The following is a 15,434-nucleotide window of genomic DNA, read 5'->3' as shown; positions in this document are numbered from 1 at the left end:
CTTCCTCTTGCTCTCCTTCTCTGGCAGCAGCGTGGCTGGCCCCCAAGCATTTTAGGCTGGATGGGGAAATGCCTCTCGTCGTGCCACAGAGAAGCAGGGGAAGCCCTGAGCGGGTGACGGGCCCCTGCTGCCAAGGGAGTGCGCAGAGGGTGGAGATCTGCACCCCATGAAGATCTGGATCCCAACCCTGTGCAGGGCCCTTCAAGAGTCAGGGCCCGTCAGAGTCTCTCATGGCAGGCTGATGGGGCTGGGGAAGATGCCCCACTTGGCCTCCTGTGTGGAAAGGACAGGGGACAGCGGGGGGGGGGGGGAGAGGATATGTTAAGGAAATATGTCATTGATCTTCATTCTCAAATTATATTAACTAGTGAATACTTTTGGTATTTTCTTAAGGCAAGTTATTCTTATGCTGTGACAGGGCGACACCTTGTGGACAAACAACTTTTTGTAGTTTATATTCTTGTGCCTAGTGTCTTTTTGTGTAATTTGATGAAACAAAGTTCTTCTGAAGGACGGAAAGGGAGGTTGAATTTTCGTGACAGACGGGAGGTCTGGAGCCTAAATACTCCCACGCGAGTATTAGGCGAGCGCTTTGTGATGTCATTTCAGCAAGTTCCATATTTCTAGCTGGAAGTTAGCTTACTCTATGACTACTATTGTGTTCTGATATACCCCCAGCCAATAGCAGGCATCCCCTCCTCTCCGGGGCAACTTAGGCAAGTGCTTTGTGATGTCATTTCATAGGTCTCCAGTTTCTAGCTGGAGATTAGCATATTCTATACTATTGTGTTCTGATATACCCCCAGCCAATAGCTGGCATCCCCTCCTCTCCGGGGCAACTTAGGCAAGTGCTTTGTGATGTCGTTTCATAGGTCTCCAGTTTCTAGCTGGAGATTAGCATATTCTCTACTATTGTGTTCTGATATACCCCCAGCCAATAGCAGGCATCCCCTCCTCTCCGGGGCAACTTAGGCAAGTGCTTTGTGATGTCATTTCATAGGTCTCCAGTTTCTAGCTGGAGATTAGCATATTCTCTACTATTGTGTTCTGATATACCCCCAGCCAATAGCAGGCATCCCCTCCTCTCCGGGGCAACTTAGGCAAGTGCTTTGTGATGTCATTTCATAGGTCTCCAGTTTCTAGCTGGAGATTAGCATATTCTCTACTATTGTGTTCTGATATACCCCCAGCCAATAGCAGGCATCCGCTTCTCTCCAGGGAAACGTAGACGAGCGCTTTGTGATGTCGTTTCAGCAGGTCCCCAGTTGATAGCTGCAGGTTAGCTTACTCTATGACTACTAGTTTGTTCTGACATACCCCCAGCCCATAGCAGGAATTCCCTTCTCTCCGGGGCAACTTAGGCGAGCGCTTTGTGATGTCATTTCATAGGTCCCCAGTTTATAGCTGGAGGTTACCTTACTCTCTGACTACTAGTGTGTTCTGATATCCCTCAAGCCCATTGCAGGAATCCGCTTCTCTCCGTGGCAACTTAGGCGAGCGCTTTGTAATGTCATTTCATAGGTCTCCAGTTTCTTGCTGGGGGTTTTCTTACAATCTGACTTCTAGTGTGTTTTCATATGAATGATGTTACCTGTACTATTTTGTTGTTTCATGTAAACCAACCTGAGCCCTCGGGGAGGGCGGTATATAAATTTAATATAAATATAAATAAAATAAAAAATATAAAAATATCCCCCCCATCCAATAGCAGGCATCTCTTTCTCTCTGGGGCAAATTAGGCGAGCGCTTTGTGATGTCATTTCATAGGTCTGCAGTTTCTAGCTGGAGGTTAGCATATTCTCTAACTACTAGTGTGTTCTGATATACCCCTAGCCAATAGCAGGCATCCCCTTCTCTCCGGGGCAACCTAGGCGAGCACTAGGCAACCCATAAAATCAGAGTTATTCTAAAGAGCCAGTGGCTGATTGTTTGCCATGTCCCAGCCCAGACACACGAACAGACAGATCTCCAGCAGGGAATTATGCCAGAAACCCCATCCTCCCAAAGAGCCGTTTTCTGGAGATCCTTTGTAATTTGGGGACTTGCTGGCATGGAGGAGCAGACAGTTGTGTCTTGATCTCTCTCTATCTGTGTGTGTGTGTATGCGGGTAATTGGCACTCTGGAAAATTAGCATGGTTATAAACGTTTGCAAGAACCAAACTTTGTGAACCATAAGCAGGAATGTTTATGAAAATGAAATTGTAAAACTGAAGTATCCAGCCTCTTTCATGTCAGCCTTTCCTTGTTTTTGCTCTGACTGTTGAATCACTGCCTCACATGGGCTGCCTGGGCCTAATCCTAATCCGATCCAGTCAGAAGAGCTTGATCAGGAGCCTCAAAGAGGCCTTCCATTTCGCCTTCCGTTCCCCTCGCCACAACAGGGAGGGTCAGGCTGAGAGAGCCCTGAATGGGGAATCAAACCTGGTGGCCTCTGGTCTGGAGAGCCAGGGTTAATTCCTCACTCTTTCTCCCGCTCCCCATGTAGCCAGCTGTGCGACCTTGGTCAGTCACAGTTCTCTTAGAGCTCTCTCAGCCCTACCTAACTGAGCCATGCTGGCTCTCACTGCTCGGTGGGTCTGATCAGGGTTGAGACCTCTTGACATTTTTCAATTGCCTTTAGATGGTGGTGGTATTTCCATGGCAGCCCCCCCCCCCAGCAGCAGCCGTAGGGTTGGGGGCCCCCATCTCTCTTTCCCTGCCCTTCCTCTTGCTCTCCTTCTCTGGCAGCAGCATGGCTGGCCCCCAAGCATTTTAGGCTGGATGGGGAAATGCCTCTCGTCGTGCCACAGAGAAGCAGGGGAAGCCCTGAGCGGGTGACGGGCCCCTGCTGCCAAGGGAGTGCGCAGAGGGTGGAGATCTGCACCCCATGAAGATCTGGATCCCAACCCTGTGCAGGGCCCTTCAAGAGTCAGGGCCCGTCAGAGTCTCTCATGGCAGGCTGATGGGGCTGGGGAAGATGCCCCACTTGGCCTCCTGTGTGGAAAGGACAGGGGACAGCGGGGGGGGGGGGAGGATATGTTAAGGAAATATGTCACTGATCTTCATTCTCAAATTATATTAACTAGTGAATACTTTTGGTATTTTCTTAAGGCAAGTTATTCTTATGCTATGACAGGGCGACACCTTGTGGACAAGCAACTTTTTGTAGTTTATATTCTTGTGCCTAGTGTCTTTTAGAGCCTCTTGTGGCGCAGAGTGGTAAGGCAGCTGTCTGAAAGCTTTGCCCATGAGGCTGGGAGTTCGATCCCAGCAGCCGGCTCAAGGTTGACTCAGCCTTCCATCCTTCCGAGGTCGGTAAAATGAGTACCCAGCTTGCTGGGGGGTAAACGGTAATGACTGGGGAAGGCACTGGCAAACCACCCCGTATTGAGTCTGCCATGAAAATGCTGGAGGGCGTCACCCCAAGGGTCAGACATGACCCGGTGCTTGCACAGGGGATACCTTTACCTTTCCCTAGTGTCTTTTTGTGTAATTTGATGAAACAAAGTTCTTCTGAAGGACGGAAAGGGAGGTTGAATTTTCGTGACAGACGGGAGGTCTGGAGCCTAAATACTCCCACGCGAGTATTAAGCGAGCGCTTTGTGATGTCATTTCAGCAAGTTCCATATTTCTAGCTGGATGTTAGCTTACTCTATGACTACTATTGTGTTCTGATATACCCCCAGCCAATAGCAGGCATCCCCTCCTCTCCGGGGCAACTTAGGCAAGTGCTTTGTGATGTCGTTTCATAGGTCTCCAGTTTCTAGCTGGAGATTAGCATATTCTCTACTATTGTGTTCTGATATACCCCCAGCCAATAGCAGGCATCCCCTCCTCTCCGGGGCAACTTAGGCAAGTGCTTTGTGATGTCGTTTCATAGGTCTCCAGTTTCTAGCTGGAGATTAGCATATTCTCTACTATTGTGTTCTGATATACCCCCAGCCAATAGCTGGCATCCCCTCCTCTCCGGGGCAACTTAGGCAAGTGCTTTGTGATGTCGTTTCATAGGTCTCCAGTTTCTAGCTGGAGATTAGCATATTCTCTACTATTGTGTTCTGATATACCCCCAGCCAATAGCAGGCATCCCCTCCTCTCCGGGGCAACTTAGGCAAGTGCTTTGTGATGTCGTTTCATAGGTCTCCAGTTTCTAGCTGGAGATTAGCATATTCTCTACTATTGTGTTCTGATATACCCCCAGCCAATAGCAGGCATCCCCTCCTCTCCGGGGCAACATAGGCAAGTGCTTTGTGATGTCATTTCATAGGTCTCCAGTTTCTAGCTGGAGATTAGCATATTCTCTACTATTGTGTTCTGATATACCCCCAGCCAATAGCAGGCATCCCCTCCTCTCCGGGGCAACTTAGGCAAGTGCTTTGTGATGTCGTTTCATAGGTCTCCAGTTTCTAGCTGGAGATTAGCATATTCTCTACTATTGTGTTCTGATATACCCCCAGCCAATAGCAGGCATCCCCTCCTCTCCGGGGCAACTTAGGCAAGTGCTTTGTGATGTCATTTCATAGGTCTCCAGTTTCTAGCTGGAGATTAGCATATTCTCTACTATTGTGTTCTGATATACCCCCAGCCAATAGCAGGCATCCCCTCCTCTCCGGGGCAACTTAGGCAAGTGCTTTGTGATGTCATTTCATAGGTCTCCAGTTTCTAGCTGGAGATTAGCATATTCTCTACTATTGTGTTCTGATATACCCCCAGCCAATAGCAGGCATCCCCTCCTCTCCGGGGCAACATAGGCAAGTGCTTTGTGATGTCATTTCATAGGTCTCCAGTTTCTAGCTGGAGATTAGCATATTCTCTACTATTGTGTTCTGATATACCCCCAGCCAATAGCAGGCATCCCCTCCTCTCCGGGGCAACTTAGGCAAGTGCTTTGTGATGTCGTTTCATAGGTCTCCAGTTTCTAGCTGGAGATTAGCATATTCTCTACTATTGTGTTCTGATATACCCCCAGCCAATAGCAGGCATCCCCTCCTCTCCGGGGCAACTTAGGCAAGTGCTTTGTGATGTCGTTTCATAGGTCTCCAGTTTCTAGCTGGAGATTAGCATATTCTCTACTATTGTGTTCTGATATACCCCCAGCCAATAGCAGGCATCCCTTCCTCTCCGGGGCAACTTAGGCAAGTGCTTTGTGATGTCGTTTCATAGGTCTCCAGTTTCTAGCTGGAGATTAGCATATTCTCTACTATTGTGTTCTGATATACCCCCAGCCAATAGCAGGCATCCCCTCCTCTCCGGGGCAACTTAGGCAAGTGCTTTGTGATGTCATTTCATAGGTCTCCAGTTTCTAGCTGGAGATTAGCATATTCTCTACTATTGTGTTCTGATATACCCCCAGCCAATAGCAGGCATCCCCTCCTCTCCGGGGCAACTTAGGCAAGTGCTTTGTGATGTCGTTTCATAGGTCTCCAGTTTCTAGCTGGAGATTAGCATATTCTCTACTATTGTGTTCTGATATACCCCCAGCCAATAGCAGGCATCCCTTCCTCTCCGGGGCAACTTAGGCAAGTGCTTTGTGATGTCGTTTCATAGGTCTCCAGTTTCTAGCTGGAGATTAGCATATTCTCTACTATTGTGTTCTGATATACCCCCAGCCAATAGCAGGCATCCCCTCCTCTCCGGGGCAACTTAGGCAAGTGCTTTGTGATGTCATTTCATAGGTCTCCAGTTTCTAGCTGGAGATTAGCATATTCTCTACTATTGTGTTCTGATATACCCCCAGCCAATAGCAGGCATCCCCTCCTCTCCGGGGCAACTTAGGCAAGTGCTTTGTGATGTCATTTCATAGGTCTCCAGTTTCTAGCTGGAGATTAGAATATTCTCTACTATTGTGTTCTGATATACCCCCAGCCAATAGCAGGCATCCGCTTCTCTCCAGGGAAACGTAGACGAGCGCTTTGTGATGTCGTTTCAGCAGGTCCCCAGTTGATAGCTGCAGGTTAGCTTACTCTATGACTACTAGTTTGTTCTGACATACCCCCAGCCCATAGCAGGAATTCCCTTCTCTCCGGGGCAACTTAGGCGAGCGCTTTGTGATGTCATTTCATAGGTCCCCAGTTTATAGCTGGAGGTTACCTTACTCTCTGACTACTAGTGTGTTCTGATATCCCTCAAGCCCATTGCAGGAATCCGCTTCTCTCCGTGGCAACTTAGGCGAGCGCTTTGTAATGTCATTTCATAGGTCTCCAGTTTCTTGCTGGGGGTTTTCTTACAATCTGACTTCTAGTGTGTTTTCATATGAATGATGTTACCTGTACTATTTTGTTGTTTCATTTAAACCAACCTGAGACCTCGGGGAGGGCGGTATATAAATTTAATATAAATATAAATAAAATAAAAAATATAAAAATATCCCCCCCATCCAATAGCAGGCATCTCTTTCTCTCTGGGGCAAATTAGGCGAGCGCTTTGTGATGTCATTTCATAGGTCTGCAGTTTCTAGCTGGAGGTTAGCATATTCTCTGACTACTAGTGTGTTCTGATATACCCCTAGCCAATAGCAGGCATCCCCTTCTCTCCGGGGCAACCTAGGCGAGCACTAGGCAACCCATAAAATCAGAGTTATTCTAAAGAGCCAGTGGCTGATTGTTTGCCATGTCCCAGCCCAGACACACGAACAGACAGATCTCCAGCAGGGAATTATGCCAGAAACCCCATCCTCCCAAAGAGCCGTTTTCTGGAGATCCTTTGTAATTTGGGGACTTGCTGGCATGGAGGAGCAGACAGTTGTGTCTTGATCTCTCTCTATCTGTGTGTGTGTGTATGCGGGTAATTGGCACTCTGGAAAATTAGCATGGTTATAAACGTTTGCAAGAACCAAACTTTGTGAACCATAAGCAGGAATGTTTATGAAAATGAAATTGTAAAGCTGAAGTATCCAGCCTCTTTCATGTCAGCCTTTCCTTGTTTTTGCTCTGACTTTTGAATCACTGCCTCACATGGGCTGCCTGGGTCTAATCCTGATCCAATCCAGTCAGAAGAGCTCGATCAGGAGCCTCAGAGAAGCTTCCCTTTCGCCTTCCCTTCCTCTCGCCACAACAGGGAGGGGAGGCTGAGAGAGCCCTGAGATGACTGAAGAAGAAGAGTTGGTTCTTATATGCTTCTTTCCTCTACCCAGAGGAGTCCCAAAGCAGCTTCCCATTGCACTCCCTTCCTGCCCCCACAACAGACACCCTGTGAGGGTAGTAGAAGTAATAGTATTTTATTTTTATACCCTTCCCTTCCCTGCTGGATCAGAAAGGATGGGCTGAGAGAGATCAGAGAGAACTGTGCCTGGCCAGGTTACCCAGCTGGCTGCATGTGAAGGAGGAATGGGGAATCAAACCTGGTGGCCTCTGGTCTGGAGAGCCAGGGTTAATTCCTCACTCTTTCTCCCCCTCCCCATGTAGCCAGCTGTGCGACCTTGGTCAGTCACAGTTCTCTTAGAGCTCTCTCAGCCCCACCTACCTGAGCCATGCTGGCTCTCACTGCTCTGTGGGTCTGATCAGGGTTGAGACCTCTTGACATTTTTCAATCGGTTTAAGATGGTGTCTCCATGGCAGCCCCCCCCCCCATCTCCTTCCCTGCCCTTCCTCTTGCACTCCTTCTCTGGCAGCAGCATGGCTGGCCCCCGAGCACTCCTGATGGGAATTTTAGGCTGGATGGGGAAATGCTTCTCGTCGTGCCACAGAGAAGCAGGGGAAGCCCTGCCTGGCAGCATTGCCCTGAGTGGGTGACGGGCCCCTGCTGCCAAGGGAGTGTGCAGAGGGTGGAGATCTGCACCCCATGAAGATCTGGATCCCAACCCTGTGCAGGGCCCTTCAAGAGTCAGGGCCTGTCAGAGTCTCTCATGGCAGGCTGATGGGGCTGGAGAAGATGCCCCACTTGGCCTCCTGTGTGGAAAGGACAGGGGCAGCGGGGGTGTGGAAGGATATGTTAAGGAAATATGTCATTGATCTTCATTCTCAAATTATATTAACTAGTGAATACCTTTGGTATATTAGAGCCTCTTGTGGCGCAGAGTGGTAAAGCAGCCGTCTGAAAGCTTTGCCCATGAGGCTGGGAGTTCTATCCCTGCAGCCGGCTCAAGGTCAACTCAGACTTCCATCCTTCCAGGGTCGGTAAAATGAGGACCCAGCTTGCTGGGGGGTAAACGGTAATGACTGGGGAAGGCACTGGCAAACCACCCTGTATTGAGTCTGCCATGAAAACACTAGAGGGCGTCACCCCAAGGGTCAGACATGACCCAGTGCTTGCACAGGGGATACCTTTACCTTTACCTTTACTTTTGGTATTTTCTTAAGGCAAGTTATTCTTATGCTGTGACAGGGTGACACCTTGTGGACAAGCAGATTTTTGTAGTTTATATTCTTGTGCCTAGTGTCTTTTTGATGAAACAAAGATTTTGAAAGTGAAAGTGAATATATTAACTAACTAGGTTTTTCGTGACAGGGTAGAGATTGTGAGCTCTCGGACTAATTGGTTCCTGAGACAGAACTAGGCGGGTTAGGGTTAGGTTAAATAGAGCTGTTTAGAGACAAAGACTTGGGAATCCGCTTGGATTGGACTATCATTCCCCGTGATCTGCAGATTATTACTTATAATAAAACGTTTTGTTGCCTTCACCAGTTATCTTTGTCCGACGTTCTTCCGAACGACGGAAAGGGAGGTTGAATTTTCGCGACAGACGGGAGGTCTGGCGCCTAAATACTCCCGGGAGGTCTGGCGCCTAAATACTCCCAGGCTTCTCCCCCGGAGAAGCCTGACTCCTCCATTCCCATTGGGGCAGGTGACCCTCTCCCTTCCCTGAGCCTCCTGGGAAGTGTAGGCAATCACAGCCTCTCTACCCCCTGGCAGCCATTTTAACATGCAGGCCCAGGGCAGCCATTTTAGGGCACCAACCCCCCTCCAGGCCTCATTTTGCCACAACTGTAGTTCATTTAGCCTGAGGAAGCGTGCCTGCACTCCAAAGCCCACTCCTTGAAGGAATCCTTGCTGGTCTTCAAGGGGCCTGACTGGACTCCATTTTTGCCCAGAATGGTGGTTGTTACGCAACAGACCCACGTTTGGGCCTTCTGTGTTAGACTGAAGGAAAGGAGTTTCTTCTTCTCCCTTCTTGGGAGCCAGACTGTCCATTTCTCTCCCTGGAGTCTTCTGCCAATGTTGGTATTGGAAATAGACAGCTGGTTCTCCTTTGGTCTGGCCGAGTGGGGCTGCTCCTCCGTTCTTCTCTGCCCTCTTCTTCCAGGTTCCCACCTGCCCTTGGCCTTTCGGTTCCTCCGGGCCGCCGGCTCTCCCCAACCCCCGGAGGGGGACCCCAACCTCCAAAAGGTTGGGGACCGCTGCTGTACTGGATGTCCCGAGATCAGCGGGTGCAAGGTGAAGAAGGGCCATGGTTGGCTCACGTCCTTCCCTGAGAGCAAGTGTCGTGGTTAAGAGCAGCGGACTCTAATCTGGAGAGCCACATTTGGTTTCCCGTTCCTCCACTTGCAGGTAGCCTAGTCACTGTTCTCTTATGGCCGCTCTTGCAGAGCAGTTTTCCCAGAGTCAGCCCCACCTACCTCACGGGGTGTCTGCTGTGGGAGAAGAAGGGAAGGAGACTCCTTTGGGTAGTGAAAACAAGGGTGCAAAATCCAGCCCTCCTTCCTTCTTTGGGGCGTGCTGTGCTCCATTTCTGTGCTCCTGAGTGGAGGCAGGCCAAGAGCAGGAACTCATGCTGAGACACAACTGGAGGCTGGTAATTCTGCAGTCTGCCCTGGAGAGACTCCTGGAGGAGTAGAGGAAAGGGGCATCTACCTGGGGCTAGGGATCCTGCCTTGCTGATTTATGGGTGCTGGATTATTGCACATTTGGGAGGGGGAGCTTGGCCTTCAGCATGATGCTGTTACGGAAGATGTCTTTGTTGCTTTGCTTCTCTTTCACTTCCAGATAACTGGGCATTTCTCTACGCCCAGCGTCTGGCCTTGAAGCAGGCTCTCCCGGCTGCACGGCTGCTTCTGCCTGGTGCCCAAGTTCCTGGACGCCACTAGCCGCCATTTCGGCTTCCTGCTCAGAGGCCTGAAGGAAGTAGCTGAGGTAGGGGTGCATGGGAGCACCTTTTGGGGGTCAGCAGGAAGGAAGGATAGGCTTCTTTGGGGGTGTGGAAAATCTGCAGGTTTCCAGTCCCGTTGAATTTGGGGATGGCTCCTGTGTGAGGCAGAAGCCTGGACTGGAGGGGCCCTCCCTGGTGTGACCCAGCAGGGCTCTTCTGAGGTCCTTCTCAGGGGAAGGCCTCTGTCCCTTCGTAACAAAATCATGTCTTCCTTTTCCTGCTTTCCAGGAGTGCCAGGATCTAAGCATCCCCTTCCACCTACACACCGGGGCCGCCAAAGATCTCCTGCCCTCCTTTGTGGCCAGGCACAGCATTGGTGGTGTAGTGACCGATTTTGCTCCTCTCCGTGTTCCCAGGCAGTAGCTGCAAGATGTCCACGAGAGGCTCCCAACAGATGTGCCCTTGGTTCAGGTAGGAGAAGGAGAAGACCTGGCTTTTTATACCCTGCTTTTCTCTACCCGAAGGAGTCTCAAAGCGGCTTGCAAGCCCCTTTCCCTGCCTCTCCCTGCAACAGACACCTTGTAAGGGAGGTGGGGCTGAGAGAGCCCTGGGAGAACAGTGACTAGCCCAGCTCGCTGCAGAACAGAACTGGCACAGTGAGATTGCCACTGTATGACCATTTTGTTAAATTGTTTGTCTTGCCACCCATTGTTCATAGCTGTGCATATATATCACCTGACGTGTCCACTCTGTGATTCATGCATCTAAAGAACCCTGTAAGACTCGCTACCACATTAAATATTCTAGCCTGGTATGTGTTTGGTAGCACCACGGACACAGCGGCATTAAAGAGGTAGCTGTGTGCACAAAGAGCCCAGATCTAGAGCCGTAAAACATCAAAGCATGGGAATGATTGCTGGAGACGATGAAAACTGCTTCCCTTGGGGCCTAAAATGCCAAGGAACAGGTGCCAAGTGAGCATGCAGCTGATGAGGGGCCACCCCAAAGGAAGCCCTGGCTTTTCCACCCACCCTTCTTGCCTTTGAAGAGAAGTTGGTTTGCACAGTTGGAATGGATCACGGAGGCAAAGTTGATTTTTGAGGTCTTGAGGAATCACATTTAGCCCTTCAGAAACACAGGTATCTGAGGAACTGAGCCATGACTCACGGAAGGTCTGCCTCTGCCACAGATTTGGTTAGCCTTCAGGGTGCTGCTGGACTCGTGTTTTCTGCTGACTCAGACTTAACACAGTGACATCTTGATGTATGGAGAGATTTTTTAAAAAGCTTGGGATGGGGAGGGTGGTGGGCAGTTCAGTAACCTGGTCCGTCCTTCCTTCCTTCCTTCCTTCCTTCCTTCCTTCCTTCCTTCCTTCCTTCCTTCCTTCCTTCCTTCCTTCCTTCCTTCCTTCCTTCCTTCCTTCCTTCCTTCCTTCCTTCCTTCCTTCCTTCCTTCCTTCCTTCCTTCCTTCCTTCCACTCCCAAAAAGACTCGTGGCAGATTACGATATACATAAAATCCCCAATAAAATTAACCCCTAAAGCTAGAAAATGCACCACAACCCAACACAAATCCAAAAATATACCGCAGTGAAAAAATCGACTGAAAGCCTACTGGCTATCACCTCCGGGGGTGGACAAAAGGGCGTTATTGATCTTACTCCGCCAACAGAGTGACTGAGGAGCTGTCTCAGAGCTGTGCCCTTGAAACCTTCCAGAGAAGGTCACAGGATCTGTCTCCCAATCACCTTCCCAGGTTGACGTGCACAACATTGCCCCTTGCTGGGTGGTGTCTGACAAGCAGGAGTACGGCACCCGGACTATTCGGTGGAGGTTCTGAGCAAATTCCTACCAGTCATGAAACACCCGCATCCCAGCACCGACTGAGCAGAGGTAACCGCCACCTCTGGGTCTGGGAAATGTGTGGGTTGTGTGTAATTACTGCTGTTCTTCGCTGCCCGGTCATGGCCAACTCACGCCGACCCTGCAGGGTTTTCAAGGCACAAAATGAACCAAGGGGGTTGGCCCTTGTCTGCCACTGGACTTCCTTGGTGGCCTCCCTCCCAAGTGGTGCTGATCCTGTGGACTTAGGCAGATGGGGAGGGGATGGGCAGAAGGGATTGTGTCTGAGCTTGACTCTCGTGGCCCTTTCTTGCATGCCCAGGGAAATGCTGATCGCCACTTTGGGGTCGAGAGGTGGATATCCTCTGGGCCATGGAATTCTGTTTTTTTGCTGGGGAGTGGGGGGGGGCGTATCATGTAACTGGGGTCATTGAGGGTGGACAGGTAGTTGTGAGTTCTGTGCAATCTGCAGGGGGTTGGACTAGATGACCCCAGAGGTCCCTTCCAACTCCATAATTCTACCAACCAGGGGCAATCCTAGTATGCAGAGGGCCACATGGCCTAATAGTAGCATGCTGCCAAGTTACGGCAAAGCCGGGAACGGCCGCTGGCCTCGCCGTGCTGGAAGAGTTCCTGGAGAAGCGGCTGAAGTTCTTTGGTACAGAAAGGAACGATCCAAACAAGCAATATCTCGCCCTGGTTCCACTTTGGTGAGTCAGGCAGAAAGAGGGCCGCAAATCTGGCACGTCCGCCCTTGGGGTCCTGGGACAGGCCACAAACCTTTTGAGCCTGTGGGCTACTTCTGAATCCTGACACAACGTGGTAGGGGTTGTTGGGTTGACAGCCTCCCGCCCAGCTCCAGGTTGGAAAACTCTAGGATTTTGGGGGTGGTACAATGCCATAGAGACCACCCTGCAAAGCAGCCATTTTCTCCAGGGGAAATGCTCTTTAGTCTGGAGATGCGCTGGAATTCCAGGGGATTTCCAGGCCCCACCTGGAGGCTGGCATCCCCAAACCACACCCTCCAAAGCAGCCATTTTCTCCAGGGGAACTGATCTTTGCAGTCTGGAGGAGCTTTCGTGAGTCACCGCTCTCTTCTTCCGATATGGTGGGAACGAGGACCCTCAGAATTTGCTTTTTTCACTTGCCCTTCGGTGGGGGAGAGGGCGATCCGGGCGCCGTGCAAATGTGCAGGATCGGCAGTTGCGTGCATGCACGCTTGCACGGACCTGCCACACATGCGTGTTTGCGGCTCCTGGTGGGGCCGCAAACGCGCACGTGCGGCACCTCCGTGCACGTGCGAATTACCACATGTGCGAGTTTGCGGCCCCACCGAGCGCAAATGTGCATGTGCAGAACTGCCGCGCATGTGCGTTTGCACCGCCGGCATGCCAGCGGCTGCACTTCCGTCTCCCCCCCCCCCTCCCGCAGAAAGAAGCTTGCCAGGCCGCAAGCTAATCGGCTGCTTTGGCGGCCGATTTGCTCGCCGCCTGGCAAGTTTCTCGGTGCGGGGGGGGGGGAGAGGGAGCTGCGGCCCGGTGCTGTGCTGGGCCGCAGCCTGGTGGTTGAAGAAGAAGAAGAAGAAGAAGAAGAAGAAGAAGAATAGTTGGTTCTTATATGCCGCTTTTCCCTACCCGAAGGAGGCTCAAAGCGGCTTACAGTCACCTTCCCATTCCTCTCCCCACAACAGACACCCTGTGGGGTAGGTGAGGCTGAGAGAGCTCTGATATCACTGCCCGGTCAGAACAGTTTTATCAGTGCCGTGGCGAGCCCAAGGTCACCCAGCTGGTTGCATGTGGGGGAGCGCAGATTCGAACCCGGCATGCCAGATTAGAAGTCTGCACTCCTAACCACTACACCAAGCTGGCTCTCTTGGGGACCACTGATGTAGAGGATGGAGCAGAGTTATTCTCCCTTGCGCTGGAGGGACGGGCCAGAACCAATGGGATGAAATTAATGCAAAATAAATTCCATCTAAACACCGTTTTCCTTCCATACAATCCCTATGTTGAACGTCTCCTTCCCCTTGTGGCTTCTGTTTAAAGCTCTCCTGATGAATCTCCCCAGGTTCCTGCCAAACACATTCTTCCCCAACTTCGATAAGTGCAGTCCATCAGGTGCTCAAGAAAGCCTATCCCATGGTCCCAGAAACCAAATCTCTCCTGCCGGCACCAACTATGCAGCCACTGATTCACCTCCATTATCTTCCTCTCCCGACGCATTCCTATTCCCTTGACAGGCAAGATTGAAGAGAATACCACTTGTGCCCCCATTTGCTTGAGCTTCCTCCCTAGATCTTGATAGTCTGATTTAATAGGAGCGATGGTATTCACGGACATGTCGTTCATTCCCACATGGACCATCACAAATGGATAAACGCTGGCAAGAGCTCATGGGAATTGTAGTCCATGGACATCTGGAGGGCTGCAGTTTGACTACCCCTGCCATAGGGGGAGGGGTTTCAAAGGGGACCTCTGGATTCCACCTTACTCTACAGCTGTTTTCTCCAGGGGAAATGTCCTCTGCCATCTAGGGCCCAGTTGTCCTTCCTGGAGATCTCCCAAAGTATCCCTTGCCTGGTTTAGGTCCCCCAGCTCCTCCCAGTATACCCAGGCAGACTGCTTCTAAACATGGAAGTGCCATTCCTGTCATGACGTATGGCCTTTGTTTGAATGGCTCGCATCCCACACATGACCTCCAGTGGGAGGAAGAGAGAAAACATTCACCAATCCCCATTTCCCCCTGCAGGTTTGAGAGGGCTTCAATGAAACCAGCATAGACAGCTGGAGCACAGTAAGATTTCCGTGGGTTGTATGTTGGGCAGATCCCCAGAGGCACAGTTGGGTTAATGGGTCAGAGGGACGGAGAGGACTCCAAGGTGGGCAGCCAGAACTTGCCGGGTTCTGGAAAGGGTTCACTGAGAATGGAGACAAAACAGAAGTGGCCTACAACAATGTGGAAGTACACCCAGGAGCATGTCAGAAAGACTCCTTTGGGGGCCTTTCTTTTCCCAGGAAGTGGAGGTCCTCAGAACAAATGTCACAGAGATTCCTTGCGGAAGAGCAAGGGGCATAATGTCCCAAGCGCAGGATGACCGAAATGGCAAACTGGCTTTCTGCAGGAGACCCCATAGACCTTTGCCCAGTGCACCGTCCAAGTGCACGATCCCATATTCTCCTTTCCTCTGACTGGCAGCAGCTCCCTGGGGTCTGGGTCAGAGGGTCTTTTTGGGGTGGTCACCTGAAAGGAACCTTCTGTGCCCCACCAGCGAATAAGGGGACCTTCTTGAAATGTATTATGCTTTCTAGAGTCACCTGCTTGGCCTGACTCAAGCTTTAGCTTAGATTCACGTTAGACACAGGAATAGGGATGTAAGATAACCTTAGTAGGGAAAAACTGCAGGAAGGGTCAACAATAAGGGCAGCAACTTCACCTACTCTCCTTGCCAAAGTGATAGAGAACAAGAAGGCTGTCCTCATGGTCAAAAAACCTAATGCAACCGAGCGTAAAGGTTCAAAGGGAGGGAGAATTAATGATGAGAAACCAGGGACACAGACCATTGAGGGGTCACCTTCGGAGAAGGGGGAAAACAC

This window comes from Paroedura picta, chromosome 18 (assembly GCF_049243985.1).
Source record: "Paroedura picta isolate Pp20150507F chromosome 18, Ppicta_v3.0, whole genome shotgun sequence".
Lineage (NCBI taxonomy): Eukaryota > Metazoa > Chordata > Lepidosauria > Squamata > Gekkonidae > Paroedura > Paroedura picta.
Note: the sequence above shows the minus strand (reverse complement) of the source record.